At 45.7% G+C, this 16,624-nt stretch overlaps 1 protein-coding gene and 1 long non-coding RNA gene across 3 annotated transcripts in view; one reads left to right on the top strand and one right to left on the bottom strand.

The window, feature by feature from the left end:
• Positions 1–16,624, top strand: part of ALS2 (alsin Rho guanine nucleotide exchange factor ALS2) — a 1,343,724-nt gene that overhangs the window by 774,720 nt on the left and 552,380 nt on the right. The window lies entirely within an intron of this gene.
• LOC147730444 (uncharacterized) lies at positions 2,097–16,237 on the bottom strand. Of its 2 annotated transcripts, none has more exons than XR_015308579.1 (4): positions 16,128–16,237; positions 14,873–14,978; positions 12,973–13,096; positions 2,097–2,225 (listed from the first exon to the last, which is right to left on the bottom strand). It is a non-coding gene; the product is annotated as an uncharacterized LOC147730444 (long non-coding RNA). The 2 variants fall into 2 exon arrangements; XR_015308580.1 differs by lacking the exon at positions 2,097–2,225 and adding an exon at positions 2,729–2,887.

Genomic DNA, 16,624 nt, shown 5'->3' with positions numbered 1-16,624 from the left:
CACTGTCAGGGGATCACAATCATCACATCAGATACAGAACAGGGTCTGTTCCTCCAGGGCTGGCACGGTTGTGGGAGGAGGAACGAGACTGAGGGTCTGCTGATGTCTGTGTGGAACAAGCAGGGTTTCCTGAATGAGTGCGATCTTGCCAGGACCTATGGGAATGGGTAACCTATCCGTAGATAACTTCTTTCCATTCACATCTTTCATTGAACACTTTCTCAGCGCTTTGTATTCACTGCAAATGATTCTGTTCGTATTAGATCAACAGCGCTTGGTATGTAGGATGGATAGTCGAACCAGTGAGCTCATGTCTAAGCGCACTTTTAAAAATGTAAACATTCATGACATTTTCGAATCCACTTGGTAGAAAAGTAATAGTTTTGGATGGGAGTAAATGTCAGACAGATACACTTACCTGCATGGTTAGTTCTTAGTTCAGGGCTCACTTCTGTCCTCAGACTGTGAGTACCTTTCTCCCTAGCAGTGGGACTGAGATCTGTTTCTCTAAGCTTGACGCTGCTCTGTACGCCACCTTGGGTGACTTCACCTTCATCCTCACAATATCGATAGGATAAGTGCTGTCCAGTTGATATTAGCATATGATATCACTTGGTGGTGACGAGTGCGAAGAAGGAGGCGGAAAGCATGAGCTGAAATGTATTTTCAACGTATCCGTATCCATGCCATGTGTAATCTTGGGCTAAACAGTTTGTCAACTCTCTCCTATCTCAGTACCATTGGTAGCGCCAATATGGTGCTGCGAGCTATATATGTACAATTGCACATCAGCTTAACAGTGAATCTATATTCAGGTAAACTCTGGTGGGTATAAAAAAAAGTTCCTAGTTTTATAAAAAAAGGCACGTCTTAATAAAAGTGCTCCCATCGCCGGAAAGTTTATTTCCTGTAAGGGGGGCGGGGGTTCTCCCTGAGTGGAAGGGACCTCTGCTGGGGGGATTACCGTTCAGTGCAGCCGGCACTCTATGGGTGTGTGTGTGTGTGGCATTTGCGAGAGATTAAGCTATTGACATTGTAAATGACAATGCCATTTATTTATCTGTTTTCAAAACCAACACATAAATAAAAATGTCATTTACAATGCCAATAGCTCTAACTTTTGCAAAGGCGAAACCGTTGCATTGTAAATGCTTGTTCTCTTTAGTGTAGGCTTATTGATCGGTGGTAGGGGTGTAAGTTGCAGATTATTCTTTGGAATAGACATTAAGGGATGAAGTATCAAGGATTCCTCAGGGATAATTTCTAGTGAGGGGTCTATGCTGGAATTCCTGTTACTATAAGGTGTACCAGTCTCCGATAGTGTTGTAGCATCGCAAAAGATAGAGGGGATACTGATGTCATTGTTAGCAGGGGTTGTCTTCCTGCTATTCAAGTTAGGGGTTGTGGCTAATTGGATTGGCCCTAGCGAAGAGAGTCTATTCTGGAGCTCTGTGGATAGACTGCGCTCTGCAATTTCAATCTCCTGCCCGAGCGCCGAAGCAGCTTTTGTAAGATACTGCTCAATCGTACCTCTTAATGACCCACCCTCTAGGGATATTCTAACCTTGTCTGCCTTAGCGCCCTTTGGAGACATTGTTCAAGGACGCTAATAAGCAGATGTGCTAGATTGTTTAAGCTACGAGATTTGCGTCCTCGCTGGACGAGGTAGCAAATGGTGCTTTATGCGCCTCCTGGCGCAGGATGATGAGGGGGGCGGCTTTTGCCCTGATGCCTGTAGTGTGAGTGCTCAGCAGGAAGTTGCGTTCTATTCATTTTGGCAGTAATAGACTGTGACTAGATTTGAGCCCCAGGTGTAAGCAGCTATTGGCCTTGCAGTGAGTGCTATTTTAACAATAACAGTAAGTGCAAAGGCGATTATTTTAAGTACAGACAACGGTGAGGGTACAAGACCAGCACAAACACAAACTAAATTTCCCAACACATCAATAAATAAAAGTATACATCAATCTTTCCAAGTCAGCTCAGCACCTCATCTGGATCCACCGGTGAAATCCAGCCAATACAATAGGGAAAATACAAAAAATTGAGGGAGCGACTAATTCATACAAAGTCAAATGGCTCACAAAAGTGAATTCCAAAATGTTCATTTATTTGATGATTTTCCACAGAGATGATGTTGTTCAAAGCAGTAGCAATTCTTCAATATTTCAAAACCATAACACAAACAGCCAACGCGTTTCGTCCACCGATGGACATCATCAGGGCTGTGAACGCCAAAACATAAAAGAGCATCACATTAATAAATTAATATTTGTAAATATGTCAAGTTAACAGGTTTCAAAAGACAAAATACAACAGAGAATGCTAATGCGACACCTGCTTATATAACAATCTATTGAAGAATAAATAAACAAAGCAATTATAACAGGTTTCTCTTAAACCACCAGAACTCTTAAAAAAGAAATCGATATTCTAAGTAAGAGATAGTCCTCCCTACCTCCTGTAAGTGTATATCTTGTTTCATGACGAGATCTTGTCCTAATACCTGATTGGTCCTAATGTGATATACCTAATTGAAAAGATTTAAAGATAAAGTATGACATAAACACAATGTTTACATCCCATACAAATTGTGATACAACAGATTTTAAGACATTAATATATACAAAAATTCTTGTCTAGTCAATCCTAAAGGATAAAACAATATATATTCAACCGTGATGTTTCAACACATATATACTGCACAGTGACATATCATCAGAAAATCATTATTCCTAAACAGAGTAAGAAAGTACTTCTACAAAACTAAATATAATGCTGTTTACAAAAGAAGTGTCTCACCTGGTATTAACTAAAATTAAGTGTCTTTGCCTGAGCTCCCCTTTAAATATTCCTAATGTAGATTCAGTCTCTAAGCTTGAAATCACTGTGTAGATATAAAAAAGAATATGTCTAATGTTAAGGCTTATCCATGAAAAATGCCAAACAACATTACCTGTAGGAGGAGGGATAAACACAAATTATTCATATTTAGAAAAAGGGAGCTGAGACATCATAACCAACATGCCTCGCCAAAGACATCCAATAAATCACAAGTGCAAAGGCTTCCTTGCATTGCAGTAAAGTGGTTCAATGACTGGACCTAACGTGAGAGGCTCAGCTTAGCCACTGCAGACTGCAGGCAGGTGTTTGTAAGCAGTCCACAAGTTGCTGTGGCCACGGCTAGAATTGTTGTTGGCTTGCCTCGGTAAGGTAATTTTTGAGGCCTCTTACATTTCGAATTTTGCATGTATGAATATTGTTTAGAGAGTGAAAGAAGGCATTAGAGCAGACACTATTAGTAACGATCGCTTTGCATCTGTATTATGTTATTGTACACCAGTGCATGTTTAATCTTAAGTTAGGCAGCGCGCTTATCCCCCATGTGACCTTCATGTTTATGTAATATTGTCTTACATACAGATCTGTTATGCTCACCAGCGCATTGGTATATTCCAATGAACCACATATGACCTTTGTGTAAAGTTGTACAACAGTTACACTTTACAGCAACAGTGTTATTTTCGCTGCTTAACATAACAAGGCGGTGTTATTAATCTTGCTATAAAAATGTGTTCAGCAGCATACACAGTGATAGTCTTGCGCTTCAGCAGTATGCACAGTCAGTCTTGCTCATCTTTAGAACTGCCACCTGTGTGACCTATTACAGTGGGAACTAGTCATTGACAGGTTTAGGCAATGTTTGTAGTCATATCTACGAACTGTTTTAGTGTCGAATCATGAATGTGAGAGCCACTGTGCTGCCTGTTAATGTAATTTTTTAGCATGCTGAACGTCACGAAGTAGAGCTTTTAGGAGCAGTCTGTGGTTGGTTTGATGGTGACTGCCGCACTCGGGGTCCAGCAGGTAGTGGCAGCGTGCTAGACTGAGGCGGATTGCAGGTCAGCTAATTTACTTAAAGAGCTTTTTTGAAGGGGAAAGTTAGAGCAAGGTAGCATATGATGTAACTCTTTTTGGAGTTTCTCATTGCTGAGATAGGTGTAATTGCTTTTATTTATAAGTTTCCTTCGTTTTTATTGCCTGATGTTGCTCGCTAAAAAGTGTTACTTATAGTCGTTGAAATGTCACTCATATTTACACTGTAATTATGAAAATGTTTACATAGCAATCTGAAATGTTGGTAGCTGTAGTGTCCTGTAACGTTCTAGCTTATCTCACGTACACGCACCCATGCACCCGCAGGCCAGGCGTGGCCTGCGGCGTACAATAAAAGGAGGGCGCGCGCTCGAGCACGTCACTTCCGACAGTGACCCTGTGTCCGAGCATCCTTGCTGCTGCGGCGCTGCCAACCCCCGCGCAAGGGCGCCAAGTCACTGAGGCCACTGGTGGCCCCAAAAGGCCAGTGCAGAACACTGGCTACGAGCGAGGGGGCCCAACCCTCGCTCGCACACCCCCGACACCTCGGAGCCGGCTCGCTCCTTCCCGCGGTGCCTACCGCGCTCCTGCAACTGGCCGCGCTGGGGACTTGTGTGCCTGTCTGGGCCTTCATTTCAGGCCTGCCCACCCCACTGAACACTGTGCGAAGGCCACCTGGGGCGGAGAACCCCCCCCCTGCATCGAGGGGTGTCAAGCGCAACTGCTGGGTGCGGAGCCGCCCACCTGTTGCAACTGCATGCTGTGTCTCACGCATTGCGCGTGAGACGTGGATCGGCCCGGTGCCCCGTTTTCCTCACGCATTGAGCGTGTGACGCCTGAAACAGCCTGGAAGCAAGGTCAGTGGTGCCAGGGGTTGAGGACTCCAGCGGAGGGCGTGCCTGCCCCGCACCTGAGTGACCCCTATTGTGACCAGCAGCAGTGCAGCTGTGGTACCTGCGCGCCACACCCTGTATGCTCTTCGAGCTCCTCGTCCCCAAGGGAGAGACACGCCCTACGGCAGGATCATCACGAGGCGCCCCGAGCCCTACCACCACGACGACAACACAGAGGTGAGCTGCGCAACGTCGCAGGGTGTGCGCAAGGGAGGATAATAGCAAGAGAGACTTACTAGCACCCCGGGGTTCTACCACCATGGCGGATGAAGACGCACCGGGGCCGGTTATCAACATCCCATTCCAGCATGCTGCGACAGGGGTACTGCCACCATTTAGCGAGGCGGCGGACCCGTCTATGGCTTCCCAGAGATGGAAGATATGGCTAGAACGATTGGAAAATTATTTCATCGTCACAAGGGAAACAGATAAAGCGGTGAAGCGGTCACTTCTACTACACTACGCAGGCGATGAGATATTCAGACTGTTCAAACACCTGCCCAATACTGGAGATGATTACGACGCAGCGGTCGCCGCGCTGAACGCCCATTTCGACCCCCAACTGAATGTAGACTTCGAGGTCTTCAAACTGGGCCAAGCGCGTCAAAGGGAAGGTGAGACGATGGACCAATTCCATGCCCGTGTCAGAGAGCTGGCCAGCTCCACCGATGAAGACCAACCAAGGGCCATAAGACGGCAGATCATCCAGGGATGCCGGGACAAAACACTGAGAGGAGCGATCCTACGCAAGCCAGGCATAACGCTAGAAGACATCTTGATCCTTGCTAGGTCCCATGAACTCTCGAGCGTCAGGGCCTCCGCCATGGAACAGGCACTCCACCAACCACAGGCCAAAGCAGAGGCCATCAAAGTAGAACGGGCGGACGCAGTACAACCTCAGCCACGGGGACCACCGCAAAGGGAATATCGGAGAGATCCACCGCGGGCGCGATGTGGGTATTGCGGACATGAACCTCATGGGGCAAAAGACTGCCCGGCTCAAGGTAAAACTTGCGCGAACTGCGGGATACCAAATCATTTCGCCTCGGTGTGCCTCAAAAGGAACACGACAAAACCATTTCGGAGGCCACGGGCACCTACAAAAGCCGTCCGTCAACAATCGTTGGAAGAGGCAGCACCAGCCAGAGCAGAGAAACACCTTCCTACGGTGTACGATGACTCGGAGTCGGAAGACGAAGAGGCGTACATCGTGTCGTTCGCACAAGAGCTAAAACAGCGACGACGGCCACAGCCCACGTGCATTGTGCAAATGGCGGGAAACGAAGTTAAGGCCATAATTGACACTGGAGCTACTGTAAATGTAATGGGCTTGCAGCAATTCAATAGACTACGCCCACGGCCCGAAATATTACCGTCCAAGACCAGGATCTTTGCTTATGTTATGTTATGTTAGGTTATGTTAATTATATTTTTATAGCGCACAGATGCCCCAGCCAAGGGGCGTCCTGGCGCTAGACAGGTACTATAACATAACACACAAAGGGAAAAAGAAGAAGATGGCGACTACTCGGAAGCGGGAAACAAAAAAGTTTTGATTGCACGTCTGAAGGTGGACAGATCATTCAGGGCTCGAATGCGCACCGGGAGCGAGTTCCACAATCCCGCAGCAAGCACCCGGTAAGAGCGGCCACCCATTCTGCTAAGTTTAAAACGGGGGCAGACTGCTAGGTGAAGAGCCTCAGATCTTAGTGATCTCGGAGGGATGTAGGGAGTGAGCAGGTTGGACAGTGCCGGCGGTGAGGAGAATTTCATAATTTTAAAGGCCAGACAGAGTGCCTTAAACTTGATCAACTGTCTGACCGGAAGCCAATGTAGGGCCGAGATGGTACCTGACACAGAACAATGTCTGGGAAGACCCACGATGGCTCGCGCCGCGGCATTTTGAACCCTTTGGAGCCTGGATGCCTCAGCCTGGTTTACCCCTATCATCAGCGAGCTACCGTAGTCCAGCCGAGATAGAATTGATGCCTGGACCACGAGCTGTCTGGTGGGGGGGATCAAAATATTTCAAGACCGGCCTTATACCACGTAAGATACCGTAGCAGGTAGCTGCAACCCTCTTCGTGTGGTCAGTGAAGGTGAGTGCAGGACCAGCCAAATTCCTAGGTTTTTCACTCCAGAAGCTGGGATAGGAATAATGCCCAGCTCTGGAGGCCACCACTGGTTTCCCCATAGCTCGACATGTTTCCCGACATGTATGGAGCGGACACTCCCTTGCCTCTAAAAGGAAAGATAACAATACCAATTTAGGCCGATGAGACACAAGTAATGGCAACAATCCACATCATCAACCGTGAAGCCGATACTTTGATCAGCAGTCACACAGCAGAGGACTTGAAGCTCATCGCCTTCGCCAACCGGATAAGATCACACCAGGTGGATGAACTTTTGGCGCGGTTTCCTGAACTGCTCCAGGGCCTAGGCTGTATCAAATGCGAGCCTATCAAACTGCACATAGATAAATCAGTCACTCCCACCGCCTTGCGGCACCGCCGAGTACCTTTCCATCTACGCCCACTGGTGGAAAAGGAACTGGAGAAACTAGAGACTCTCGGGGTCATCGAGAAAGTCACGGGGCCCACACCATGGGTGTCACCCATGGTGATTGTAGAAAAACCCAAGCAACCCGGCGCCATCCGCCTGTGTATCGACATGCGATTGGCAAACGCCGCCATCCGGAGAGAGAGACATCTGACCCCGACTATGGATGACATCATCGCTGACGTAAATGGGTCGAAGTGGTTCTCGAAGATAGATCTAAACGCCGGATACCACCAACTGCCCCTAGCGGAGGAGAGTCGCTTCATAACCACCTTCAGCACTCACCTGGGACTCCGGCGTTACAAACGACTAAACTTTCCAAAATACCATTCGTGAACTCCTCTCAGGATTACCGGGGGTCATCAACGTCAGCGATGACATCCTGATACACTCGGCCACCGCATCAGAACACCACAAGCACCTGAGAGACGTCCTGAAAAGACTCAGCGCCCATGGAGCAACACTCCATAAAGAGAAATGCCAATTCTTTCAGCCCTCGATAGAATTCTTCGGCTACGTGTTCAATCAGGAGGGCATTCAGATTGATCCAAAGAAATCAAAGGCCATCAAAGACGCCCTTGCGCCAAAATCCCCGACGGAGGTGAGAAGCTTCCTTGGCATGGCCACATACTGTGGCCTGTTCATACCGGTTTTAGCCACCAGGAGTGAACCGCTGCGAGCGCTAATGAAGACGGATGTCTCGTGGCAGTGGGGCCCGAGGGAAGAAGAGGCCTTCCGGGGGATCAAAGAAGCGCTTTTGGAAAAAGCCACGCTATCCTACTTCGACCCCACGAAGCGCACAGAGGTGATCGTGGACGCCAGCCCGGTGGGACTCGGCGCGGTCCTGACCCAAGAACATGAGCCCGGCCAATGGACGGCACTAGCGTTTGCCAGCAAGGCCCTGACTCCGACAGAGACCAGGTATGCCCAAATCGAGAGGGAGGCTCTTGCCATCAAGTGGGCCTGCGGCCACTTCCACCTCTACTTACAAGGACACCCGTTTGTAATGGTCACAGACCACCAACCACTAGTGTCCCTTTTCAAAGGAACCGCTCCACACCCCTCACCTCGCATTGAACGGTGGGTAATACAACTACAGTCCTACGAGATGGAGGTCACCTATCGCCCGGGAGCCAAGAATCCCGCGGACTATCTGTCACGCCACCCATCTCCACAGGAACAGGAATCAATGGAGGATGACCGTGAGGAGTACGCTCAGTGGGTGGCCCTTGCGTCATGCCCGAACAGCATGACTATAGATGAGATAAAAGAAGCCGCTGCAGACGACAACGTGTACCGGAGGACAATCCAGGCAGTACAGGATGGCTCGTTGACAGAATACCTGCGCCCGCCCACGTCCTGGGGCGCGGAAGACAAAGAATCACTCACAAGGTTCTGGCGGATCCGGCATGAGTTGAGTGCCACGGAAGACGGAGTGCTACTGAGGGGCTCACGACTAGTTATACCCCACAGCCTGAGACACCGGGCAATACAATTGGCCCACGGAGGACATCAAGGCTCGACGAAAATGAAGGCGCGCATGAGAGAGAAGGTCTGGTTTCCCGACTTGGAGACCAGGGTGGAAGAATACGTACGTGGGTGCCTGTCAGCTGACCAGTGATCTGGAGAGACTTGTGCCCATAATCACAGAAGAAGCCTGCACCTCCCCTTGGACCAAAATCAGTATAGACTTCGGAAGTTTTCCAGGAGAAGGACACACACTGGTCGCCATTGACTCCTACTCTAAGTATCCAGTAGTGGAGAGAGTTGTCTCCACAGCATTCGCTCACGTGGGACCGGCGCTAGAAAAGATCTTCTCCATGTTCGGCTACCCATCGGAGATCCGAAGCGACAATGGGCCGCCGTTCCAAGGGGCAGAATTCGCCACGTTCCTCCCAACCAGGGGAATTCAACACCGCCGCATCACCCCTCAGTGGCCACAAGCAAACGGAGACGTGGAGAGGTTCATGCGGACTCTCAATAAGGTATTCCGAATCGCTCTAGTGGAACAAGCTGATCCCGAGCAAAGACTACACGAATTCCTGAGGGAATACAGAGGCACACCCCACTGCGCGACACAAAGAAGCCCATGGACCCTGATGTTCCAAGGGCCACGGAGAGACCTCCTCCCGACTACGCCAGGATGGGCGCCACCCCCAGCTGACATGGAAGAGGCCCAGTCACGGAGGCGACAAGAAAACCAACGTGCCAGTACGCACAGGAGGGCCCAGCCGAGGAGCCTCAGCCCGGGGACCCGAGTGATCATTCGTAACAGACGTCCTGGTGGGAAGTTCCAAACCCGATACGAACCAGGCCCGTGGACCGTCACGTCTACCAAAGGTACCATGGTCACCGCCAAAAGAGGAGGAGAGGAAATATCACGAAACACGTCATGGTTCAAGACGCTTCCGCAGGAATCCAGTCAGCAACCGGAAGTGGCAGGAGAGGAAGCCCGACCCATTGGAGTGGCAACGACCAACGAAGAAAACGTCAATGTCCCGGAATGTCGAGTGGAAGAACGTGACTCCGCAGCAGCGCCCCAAACACCGGCGGCTGCAAACAGAGACACTTACCAGACTAATGAGGGTGGTAGAGGCAACGCCCGAAAATACAATCTGAGGCCTAACCCCCCACCGAGCCAGATGCTCAAAGACTATGCCTGCCGACTGATGTCCTGAGCCCCACACCAAGGGACACGCAAGTACTCAGGCATTCCCATCTCACATGTTATAAGACTGAATCTGTTCTATCGTTATCTGTTTGAAAAACATTTGCAAGTTGGATAGGGATGTAGTGTCCTGTAACGTTCTAGCTTATCTCGCGTACACGCACCCATGCACCCGCAGGCCAGGCGTGGCCTGCGGCGTACAATAAAAGGAGGGCGCGCGCTCGAGCACGTCACTTCCGACAGTGACCCTGTGTCCGAGCATCCTTGCTGCTGCGGCGCTGCCAACCCCCGCGCAAGGGCGCCAAGTCACTGAGGCCACTGGTGGCCCCAAAAGGCCAGGGCAGAACAGTAGCTATGCTGCAGTGCTTGGGTGTAATGATATGTATCACTGCATGCAGATGCATTGTTATGCATTATGCACATGAGAGTTGTCAGAAAAAGCGCTGTAAACAGTGAGTTGCAGGTGGTGGCGCTCATTGGTGCTTGCAGAGGCTGCTCTCCGTACGCTTCGTATCGTTCCTTGCAACGTTAGCTTAGCCTTCAAGAGTGGCAGCTAGTGTCGCTACAATGTATCTTTGTTAGGGGCGCGCAGCGTGAGTGAGTGGCGCCATAGCCCCGCCCAGCGTTCACTGTAGCGCGTTACAGGAGGATGTAATGTTATATTCAATTTCCAAAAAGTGCAGCTAAGATTTATAAAATTTTATGAGGCTTCCCTCTGCTGCAGGCTCGCCCATCTGCTTAGTATTACTGATTCGTTCGTGTGCGACCGACTCAGCCCTGCAGCACGCTACTGTAAGAACTAGTCGCTTAGACTAAGCTGCCCTGCCCAGCCAGACCGCCCGAGATGTCTAGCAAAGCAGCAGAGACAACTGTAAGTTTGGGCATAGGAGCTCCCTAGGAGTGCTCTAGTTTCGCCTTTGTGCCTGGTAATGTGGGTAGCTGGCCCTAGATAGTGGCAGTTCCACTTGTTTATGCTAAATAGCTGGAATATATTTAAATAAACAAGTTTGTTTTGTATATCTTTTTTAGACTCGTCTTACAGCCTGTTGCATGAAACACATTACAATTACTTGTAAATAAAACAAAGGGCAACTTACTAGGCCCTGGCCAAGGTGGTCAGACGCTAAGCTTTGGAGCTTTGGAGTTGTAACTGTTAGTCCGTGTCTACTAAAATGTCATTTTAAAATAATACAGCCTACATAGGTAAGCTATGTGTACTGCAGTAAGCCTCTTATCTTGACGCTTCTCCTAACTTTTCCTAATCATGCCTAATTGTTCTGTAATGTAATGTGTTCAGAATAGCTATGCAACGTACTCTTTTAGCCACAGGTTAATGATAGCTTGTGGCGCCATCCTGTAATTAGCAAATTGGTTTTTATGAAAGTGCTCAATCTTAAAAACAATTTACACTTTGCGATTGTATGTGACCCCTACGTATGTGTGTAGGCTTCTCTTTCTGGTGCTTTCCAACAATTTTGACATCTTTTTAGAGTTTATTGTTTTTCTAATAGGTGTAATTTCCTAATATTTATATGTTTTCATCGTTTCTATTGCTCAATTTTGTTCTAGAGAAAGTGTTACACATAGTTGTTGGAATGTCACTTATAATTACACTGACATTATAAAAATGTTACATATAGCAATCTGAAACTTTAACAGTTATGCGTGTACCGTTTTAATGAGATAGTATGATTTACGGCAATATGCACATACACCGGAAATAGAAATATTCAAGTATCACGTGGGAGACGTCTGCACGCATATATCCTGTTTTTTTGTGTGTTTTTTTAAAGCAATAGTGAAGTTGAGACTCTTTTGTTTTCTAACCAAAATTTTATTAAATTTTGTTTCCAAATACATTAGCCATCACTTTTTCCAACACATATCGCACTTACATATACATTGTTGTACATATTGAAGAAAAATTATGCCATGTTCGCCACCCGGTCATATCGCTGATTCTTCCTACACTGCTCTAAGCTCGTTCATATTCTAACTCATTCTCACACCTAATAGAGCAACTAGAAACAACAACTCTGCCCCATCCCTCTACCCCCCCACCAGCCACTCTGCCCCCACCCATCAGACATGTCGCTCCCCCGTACCTCCCATGTAGCACAGCATGCATTCCTACCATCCAATCGTTATCATTGCGTCTTGAATCAGGGTTCCAGCTAGGGGGATGCTCTCATAACAATCGCCCCACCCATCGTCTGTTCCACCCACTCAATAAAGGTAACGTTCCAGGTCGGGATGATGATTCCCTCCCACTTCAGAAGGTCAGTCGTCACCATCAATCGGACTCTTGAGCAGGTTCACCATAGCTACCCAGGCCCTAGCCGTATCTAGCAATTTGTCATTATTGGTTCTCCGTGCCATTTGTAGTCAAAAGATCCCCTTACATTCCGCCCATTTTATAAATCCCCGCAGCCATCGCACTGCATTAGGTATAGTGATCGCTTTCCAATGACTAGTAATCTCTCGTTTAGCTAGGACTAATCCTAAATCTATGAATTTACTGGTGACCTTATTGCGGGCAGTGTGGGGAAACCAGTGTAGCAGACAAACACCCAGAGTCAGCTGTAGGTCCCTATCGGTCACCTCCTTTAACCTGGTCATGACCTCCCCCCAAAACCTGTGAAACCGTGGACATTCCCAGAGCATGTGCATAAATGCGGCCTTTTCTAGTTTGCACCGCGGACAGGCTGTGTGGGATCCAAAAAACTCATTAATTTTGAGAGGAGTGAGGTACGCTCGGTGGAACACAGAAAATTGTATTAGTTGAAACCTCGCATTCCGGGAGCATTTCCCGCCCGTTCCATCAACATCTCACACGGCTTTTCGTCTATAGGTGTCCCCAGATCCGCCTCCCATTTAATACACAGCCCCTCCAAAGGGGTTCTGGACCCCTGTGTGATCCTCCTATACAGACATGCAACCACCTTGACCCTCCCCGTTGAAGTGACCACATACCGACAGTGGAGGAAGGTCTGTGGCTCCTCCGGTCCTTTCTTCCAGTGTTTACAAATGGCTGCCGTCAATGCCGCATGCAAGAGAAAGTCTTGTCCGGGCACTTCATATCCTGCACGCAGATTTCCTGTTGCGGAAATGGCAACGACATTGTTCTTGTGCCGATGGCGCGTTTTTGCGCATCAAATATTTGGTGCGTGGTAGATGCATGCAGTAGTTTTAACCAAGATGCGTACAAAGAAAACTGCTCTTGTTGAAAAGAGATGCAGCGGCTACAGAGTAAGGTAAGAACACCAGGAATACGTGTATTGTTGTATACTTAGTAAAGGAATAGGAGGTAGTGCAAGATGCATGGCGGTTATGTAATATGTCTTAGCATAAATAAAATATTGGCACGGTGTACAGGTAGCGTAATACTTGTACGCAAGCTATTCGTAAAAGCACAGCAATTGCACAATACAAAAAAGATGGGTTAATTACAGAGTGAGGCGAGGTGAGGATGAAGAAGTGGCGTAAGTGCATTTAACCGAACACAAATATTAGAAGAAAGAAGAAGTAGGTAATGGTTATACGTTAATATAAATATAAATATTCAGGTATTAAGTGGTAGATGTTTGCACGTATATTTCCTGTTGCGGAACAGGCAACGACATTGTGTACGTGTACTGATGGCGCATTACTGCGTGTCAGATATTTGGTGCGTGGTAGATTCATGCAGCAGTTTTAAACAAGATGCGTAGGAAGGAAACTGCTCTTGCCAAAGGAGACGCAGCAGCTACAGAGTGAGGTAAAAACAACATGAAGACGTGTACTAAAGTTCGATTAGTAAAGAAATAGGAAGTAGTGCAAGATGTAGGGCGGTTATGTAATATGCCTTAGCATGAATAAAATATTGGCACGGTGTGCAGGTAGTATAGTAGTTGTACGCAAGCTATTTGTAAAACCACGGCAATTGCGCAATGCAAAAAAGATGGGGTAGTTACAGAGTGAGGCGAGGTGAGCAAGAAGAAGTGGCGTAAGTGCATTTCACCGAACACAAATATTAGAAGAAAGAAGAAGTAGGTAATGGTTATGCGTTAATATATAATATATTTGTGTGCATGGTGCATATAGTTATGGAGTTTTAAGCAAGATGTTTTAAAAAGCATAACATTTTATTAGTGATAAGTGCGCAATATCTATATAGTGAAATGAAAAATAGATGAGTATGTGAACTGTAATGCGGCAAAAAAGAGAGAGTAAATGTCAGTAAAAGGTGAGTAGCAGCTGACAAGTTATGTGTGAGTCCATATTAGGCATTTAGCGCACAGTGAATATTGTGTAGCAGTTACGCAGTCGAACAGTTTTACTTGAGTTGTGTATTAAGCAAGGAACTTTGTTCAGAATAGAAACACGGCGCAAGTGACGGAAATAAACATAGCTCGTAGAAGTAGAATAAATAGTGATTAGTAAACGAATAGCAGGTTGAGTAAAGTGCAAGGCAGCGGGCTGGGGTATGTGTATATTTATATGTTTATGCTGCACTAGTAGTTGCAAAAACTATATCCACAAGATGCCACAAATATGCGTGTGGAAGCAAGAGACTATATGCATTGAAAGTTATACAGTGTTTTATTGTCTATTACTATACGTAAGCATGATACAAAAGCTTTGTAAAATAAAGAGGAGCACAGGAATATTTTAATATTTTATGCCGCACTGGTATATGTCAGCCTATATAAGATATTTGGCGTGCAGTATGTGCTAAGAAGGTATACCGCAACAGAGCTGTACTTTTTAGAAATATATTAAATGTAGTTTGACATTTAATATAGCATGTATATAATAACAGCATAACAAAAGCAAAGCAGTATTACAACGGAAAAAGCGGCAAATAGAGCATGTGACATATTTGTGTACTTACAGTTGTTTTAAACAAAGTATACCAGGCACTGTAAGCACTTCTGATTCGTTCTGCCAATTTGTTAGGGCAAATTGTTTCCAATGAAATGATTGCACATATTTGTAGGCTGTGCACATAGGAAGTAAAAAACAGCGTTAGTATTTTCAAAACAACTTATATAAGCAGTAGCAGCATTAATATTTTCAAAATAACTTGTAATATAAGCAGTAGCATAGTGAGCATATTGCGCATACTAACCAGAGAATACCAATATTGATAAGCTACACAAGTGTATGTAAAGCGAAAATGTTAATAAAGAGGGAATAGTAGCTGGCGAGTGATGTGTTAATGCATTTTAAGTATTTAGTGTGCAGTACACATTGTGTAGCACTGACACAAGTAAGCAGCTTTAGTTGAGATGTCTGCCTAAGCAAAGAACGTTGTTGAAAAAAGAAATGCGGTGCAAAAGAGCAAAATAAAGAAGATATAATCAGGTGGACTAAACTGTAAGCGAAGTGCAAAGCAGCTTTTGTTAAGTGTCCTAGTGTAGCACACATATTTTTATGCACCGGAAAATAGCAGTTTTAGTTAAGATGTGCGTTAAAGGGGCATAATTTTGTGACAAAAGAAAATTAATGGCTAGACAATGAAGTAAGGAGACTACGAGGAAGTGTAATAGAGTGAAGTACGTAAAGAAGAAAAAATTGCGAGAAACAAGAGCGGTAGTTCGTACGTTAACTAGTAATGTATATGACATGTTTTGTACTGGCGCATGCAGGTCAAAAGTTTTAGGCAACACGTTTTTAAAGGCATGAGAAGTTTGTTATGTAAGACGCACAACAGCGACTCAATAAATAACAATGGTATGAGTAGGTGTACTAAAGTGTAGTAAGAAAAGACGAGAAAAAGTTAAAAAAGCGCTCAATTATATATAAATGCAAATTAGGCATTTAATGCACCATAACTAGAAAATGAATTTTTTTGGTGAGAGGTTTTTGAAAGCAAAGAAATATTGTAACGAGAAAAGGTGCAGCGGTGACAGAAAAACTTGAGAAAAGCGACTGAAATGAACAAGTAACATATAACTTGTTTTTTAGAAAGAAAGCATTTATATAAAAAGGCAACGTATGTTACATAAGGTAGGTAACACTGTAGAAAAGCATACAAAATACATAAAACAAGCTTTAAATCATAACTAACATTGGCAATATATTTTGTATGAATAATAATGCAAAGTAGATTAAACATAGGAAAAGTCACATTTACTAAAACTTACTTGTTCAAAAGTACTTGTAGAGACAGAGATGTAAGGCTCCAATGATGTATAGGACAGTGTCTCTGTAAAGGTTTGTGAATGTTTATGGCATTGCTGTTAAATAGAAGTCTAAGAGCAAAGATAGCGATCTTTAGGAGTAATAAAATGATAAAACACATGTGGCACAAGAAATGTATGGCAGTACTGTGAAAATAGCTGAGGGCTAATGCCGTGAGAAACTCAAATGTAGAGGATGCTACTTAATCCGACTAATTAGGATACATGCATTGGTAAAAAACACAAATAGACAAATTTTGTAAAGCTAATATTTAAAGCGTATCGAAAATACATGATTTTAAAACTGTATTTGTTTTTATTACACGCAATGCAACAAAAATATGAGTCGCAGTAGAAATACACAAAAAGTGTAAATTTTTTGTGCATGTATTGCCAGTTGTACGCGCCTATATTCTTTTTTCTTAGTTTGTGTACAGTTTCATTAAACCAGCTACCAATTT

Source organism: Lissotriton vulgaris, chromosome 2_1, assembly GCF_964263255.1.
Source record: "Lissotriton vulgaris chromosome 2_1, aLisVul1.2, whole genome shotgun sequence".
Lineage (NCBI taxonomy): Eukaryota > Metazoa > Chordata > Amphibia > Caudata > Salamandridae > Lissotriton > Lissotriton vulgaris.
Note: the sequence above shows the minus strand (reverse complement) of the source record. Positions and strands in the feature narration are given on the sequence as shown.